Source organism: Pteropus vampyrus, unplaced genomic scaffold (assembly GCF_000151845.1).
Source record: "Pteropus vampyrus isolate Shadow unplaced genomic scaffold, Pvam_2.0 Scaffold11, whole genome shotgun sequence".
Taxonomy (NCBI): domain Eukaryota; kingdom Metazoa; phylum Chordata; class Mammalia; order Chiroptera; family Pteropodidae; genus Pteropus; species Pteropus vampyrus.
Window position 1 is genome coordinate 15,767,976 of NW_011888792.1, and position 5,780 is coordinate 15,773,755.

A 5,780-nucleotide genomic window follows, 5' to 3' on the forward strand; every position below is an offset into this window, starting at 1 on the left:
GCAATATTAATATTTAATCTATTGAGAGGGCGAACAGCAGACAATCATCTAACATTGTGGTAAGTCTTTTAATGGGGGAAGTATAAGGTGATACTCGAGAGTCATTATCCCCAATTTGAGCATTAAGTGAGGATTTTCTGGAGAAAATGGGGCAGATTGGAAACTCTTTGATACTCTTGTTCCAAACGATCCGGTGATAATATTTTGGAATAATTGTTAATATACTCAGTAAAATTTTTCACGTCACTTTTTTGGATTGTGCCTATCATCCAGATTGCTGAAAATGTGGTTTTTATTCTTATGCCATCGGATCAAATCACCACCTACTCATTATTGTTAGTTATCTACCAACACCTGGGCATAGATCTCCGATTTCTTGAAGATTATGACTCTTAAAACACTCTTTCTACGTCTAACTTTATTTTCATTATGTCTTAGTGATTTTAATATTCCCTTATTTTATTCCTCTCATTTCCTAGATGTCTTCTGCATCAATGATCATCTTCTTCACTGTAACCCAACTACTAACTTCCTTGATCAATATATAGGCCTTGCTGTTATCAATGCAACTCCTAAATGATCTCATTCTAAAACTGCTTAACACAAACGTTAATGATATCAAAGACTGATGGTCAGAAATCTGGTGCCCTTTAGCTGGATGTTCCTAATTTGAAGTCTCTTACAAAGCTGCGAACAAAGTGTTAGCCAGGACTCCAGTGGGGAAGGGTCTATTTCTAAACTCACTGATAGGATTTTTCATAGGCCTCTGTTCTTTGCTATCTCTTGGTCAGAGACACCAGTTCTTTGCCATGTGGACCCCTCCAAGGGCCACTCATAACATGGCAGCTTGTTTCTCCTAGAATGAGGGCTAAGAGAAAGATTCAAACCACAGTCTTCTTATAACCTAATTTCAGAACAGATACCCTTGATCTTTTGTCATGTTCTATTTGTTAAAAGTGGGTCACTAGGTCCAGTACACATTTAAGACAATAGGTACCAAGAAGCATAGATCTTAGGTGAATACCTTAGAGGCTCTCTCCCCACTTTTCTTTCTCTCCTCAAATTCCTAGAACTCCTTTTTTTCAGTCCTCACTCTCATCTGAAGATCTTCATTTCCATTATGAAAAATTAGAGACAACCATAGAAGACCATCATAGATTGCCACTACAGTATCTATTTTATGTTGTGCCAATATTTTCTTATTTCTGTTACTATGGATAAGTTTTCTTTCCGTATATAACCTAAGGCCAACCTTCCCACTTGTGCCCCATAGTCCAAGCCATCTTGCATACCTAAAGCTATTGCTCCAAAAATTTTCCCCTCTTTTTTCTGCATCATCAAATTCTCTTTCTCAGTTGGATTATTCACATCATTATGTAATTTCTTACATCTTCAAAACTCTCCATTTCACATCCGTTTATAGCCCCTGCCCCATTTCTGTGCTTGCCTGCTGGAACATTATTTTAAAAAAATGTTTCTATTCTTTATCAAAATTTATCTCTTCCTCTACCCTCTACAACAATTGTATTGCACTAGGAATTTTCCTTTTCAGTGATATTCTTAATAGTAGAAATGATGTTGATGTATCTTTTATACAAGATAGAGAAAGCAGATGGATATGAGCAGATTAAAAAATTTCAAAATATCCAGGAGACCAGTGTATATCTTTCTTCAGTGTATATGGCTTCTGTAGAATAGTTAAGTTCAGTTCCTAAATTAGAACATTTTCAGTTTATCAGTGACAGGTTATTCTTTGGGTATTAATTAACCTTGCCCGCTGGTAAATGCAATTTTTGTGTTTCATGTTATAATGACGATTTTCTTTAAAAAATTTTTCTTACTCTCTTCTAAAAGAGATTTTAAACTTCCAGCTGTAATTAGTTGTGAACAAGTCAGACTCCTTTCCACCCTGGAGTGATGAATGTGTTCATTCTTAAATAAAACTTATTCATAGTACTGCTGAATAACACATACATAAAACACTCGCATCCTGTCCTTCTTCATGTTGTGTTTACCAGGGTTTGCCTTGAAAGTTATTTGAGGCTGGGAATTGGTCTGTTATGTTTTAAAGATGTTCCGATGGATTCAGTCCTCACAGGACGAAAGCAGTTTTCTATGGATCAGACTGATGTTATTTAGTCAATATGAATGACCTCCTGAAATTTATATGCCTCAAATGACCTTATAAATTGTCATTTAATTATGGTTCCAAGGAGATAAATGCAATTCCCATTACTGTCCTAGCTGCTAAATCTGAATATTAAAATAGAATGTAGTTTAATTTATTACCCACTGTAAAATCAGAGTTCTTTTTGTTTAACTTGCCAAAACATTCTTTATTTTTAAAAGGACACACACACACCTGAGAAAGTGAAATGGACAACTGAAAAGGGATTGTTACTAACTCATCATTTTCAATGATCCTTATTTTATGGCATTCCTCCATGCCAAATATTCTCTCTCTAGAATTCTGATTCCTCACTGCAGTACTTTCAATCTTGACTCATACGCTATGGTTTGTGTTGCAGAACTGCTCGAGACTGCTAAGCTTTTGGTACTAAGAATTAAATTATTTCTCAAAGGCCCAGGAGAATCTGTTCTCCACTGAGAGAAATAAACACCTAAAGGAAAATCAAAATGTACAAAAATATGGCAAATAGATGTAAAAAAAAAAATAAAAAATAAAAAACAGTAAAAAATCATCTGGACCTCTGAGGATTAGTAACATTTTCTGCATCTCGAAGGAATACTGTTTTTGGTGGAGTTCCCCAAAACATGAGAAGGATTTGTTTGCTACACAGTAACTTCAGATAAGTACACTTGTTTTGTTGCTTTTTGTGAATATTGATTTGCTCAGACATACCTTCTAAATTCAGCTGCTGTGTAATATCCATTCCTGGATTATTTAACTACCAGCCACTCTCAGTATTTGCCAGTGGAAACAAACATTAATGCGATGGCAACAGAAAAGGGCCGAGACCGTGCTGGGTTGGAATCTAATGTAGTTAATCCTTTGGTTAATATTCCAACTCAGCATTCAAGTAAATTGAAAATCTTAGCAGGGTTAATTTGAATCTTTTTAAGAAAAGGGAATTTATTTATTTTTCCTTTTGGTGTTCATGCTACACATTAAAGCAATAGTGCATTCCATAATTATGATGCTCAGAAATGAATTGCCTATCTGTTTTAGACTAGTTTAACATATGACTTGTTTCTTGATAGGTTGAAAAATATAATAAAGATTTATTAAAAATTGTTTTTCTTTGTGAAGCTCTATGTGAGGCTCTATGGGGCATATGCAAATAATTTAGTTATAATTATGAAAACTTTTCCTCAAAATGCTACAGCCTTGAAAGGGTGACAAGAAAAGTAATTAGACTTTTTTATTATATAGAGCAGGAAGTGATTTGTCATAGAGAATAAAGGGAAGATTATTTCCTAAAGTGGTGCTCCGTGCATGTTCTATAGAGCAGAGTGGGTAATTTTGGTTGTGCCTTCAAGGATAAGATTTATTTCGAATACGTGGCTAAAAGGATGAGATGTGGGAGGATAGTCCAGACATGGAAAAATATCAAGAAAAGGTCATAGAAGATACTAAGATGTAAAGAAGGTAGGCTACTCAATTTCTTTGGTTAGATTATAAAGTGAGAAAAATTGAGTACAAGATAATTTTGAGAAGATGTGTTGAAGCTACACTTGGTCAGGCCCTGAATGGTAAACCTAAGAGCTTGGATTTACTCTGTGAGCAAAGGGGCCTTTGTAATTTCTCTACCTCCTGAACTCTTGCCTTTCCCAGCTTCCCAAGACAGTGCCAATTAGTGGGCTGAACCCTGATCCAGACTTTACTCTGCTCAGAGGGAGGTGTTATCAGCACTCTTTGCACTACCCTTCAAGAGGACTTGGAATCATATTGTGTTGCCAAAAAGATCTGGTGTCTGACATGACAAATATGTTCTGGATCCTGTGGAGTCCCACAGTTGTAGCAATCCCTTTCTTTCCATGTGGGTCCTATCAAGCTGAAAAGTTAGAGGTGGGATAAAGCCTTAGACCTGCTGTGAAGACTTCAGTTATCTAGATAAATACCTCACTTTCCAATCAATGCTGACACTCTTTTCTGGATTGCAAGGTACTTTTCTGATATCCTTAAAATCTCCTGAATGCTGTTAAGTCCTCTCCTTTGGAAAGGTGGGCTGCTGCATCTTGAATGTCAGGTAAAAGGCTGATCTGCTATAAAGGCAAAGATAACTTGAAATCAGATAGTTCACATAATGCTGTTCCTTCAGTCAGATTATAGTCTTCCTCCCTACCCCAACCTGCTTAAACCCTACTTGACATTGCCACATTCTGACATTCTGCCTGGGACTTCCTAGGTATCTACCCTATGGGCAGTTACTAGAACTGCCTTTCCCAGGTACAGCTTTTGCTTTTTCCTAAGAAATGTGGCCATCATGATAAAGGAGGTGGGCACAACTAATTTGTAGATCTGATTGTATCATGGTATCCAAATGACTTTAAGTAAGATTTTTTTGAAGGATTACTATTGAGAATTTTTAAGAATATAAGCTGCAAAGGTATACATGTGTACATGAGTAAAGGAAACATACTTACAAATCAGAAAAGGAAATGGTCCTGGGCAAGGAGTAGCACCTGAAAATTGTCAACTACAGCAAGCCATATATAGTCTACTAGGATTTTTTTATATTATATGCAAGTGTGAAAGAATTATGCAGAAAGTACTTAAGCAATTTTTACATCAAGCATAATTTACTTGTGTGACAGATTTCCTGACATATGTGAGTCTATTGTTTGTATCTCTGTTTTAATTATTGAGAATTTTCTGCAGTGAATTCACATAATACTATTGCTTTTAACAAGTAGAAATGTTTTGATTCATGGCAATGATTATTCTTCATATGCTTCTTGAGCAATTTCTGTAGACATAGTTGGTAAAAATTTCATATGAAAAAATACCTTTAAATGAGACTCATCCATAAGATGTTAAAATCCCCTATATATTCTTTTAAAATCTAAGATTCTTTATGAGCATTTTTATAGTATCAGATAATCTTGTCTTTAGTGTTCCTCCAGATTTAAATAATTGCTTCTCATGAGATCTCCTGAATAAATAAGGAGAACACACATGAAATTTACTTTTTCAGAAAAATTGCTTTTTCAGAAATAGGTTAGGCTCTTGGGGGGAAATACTCAATGCTTTGTCGTATAGCTTTTTTTTTTTTTTTTATCTGTCATATCCTTCATTTACTACCTCCAGTAAAACAAGCTATTACATTGCCACATCACTGGAGAAGAGTGTCAGCTCTATCCAATTCAAAGTGACTGAAATTCCACATTATTAATCAGCTTGTGGTAAAGCACAGGAAAGTAATGCATTTTAGAGCATTTGTTTTCTGTGCCCATGTACATTATCATGTAGAGTCCACCGTCATTTTAGGGAAATTGCATTCTTGTTACAATAGTTACCTACTGGAGTAAGAATTGGTAATAGCTATGTGAATAGAGGCTTTTGGTGAAAATCTATGAAACAGTAGTCCCCCAAAACTGGGGACACGTGAAAATCATAGTAGCTTTCGATGGGTGAATCATGAGTGAATAACAATCTCTAAAATATTACTAATATAAAAGACTCATAAACAAATAGTACATTAGTTATTTTCCAGACATGTAACCATGGTATAAGCCAGTGGTGTATAACTATCTAAAGCTGTTGTATAATTTAAAGATGATACTATTTCGTTTGTTATAGGTTGAATGTACCCCCC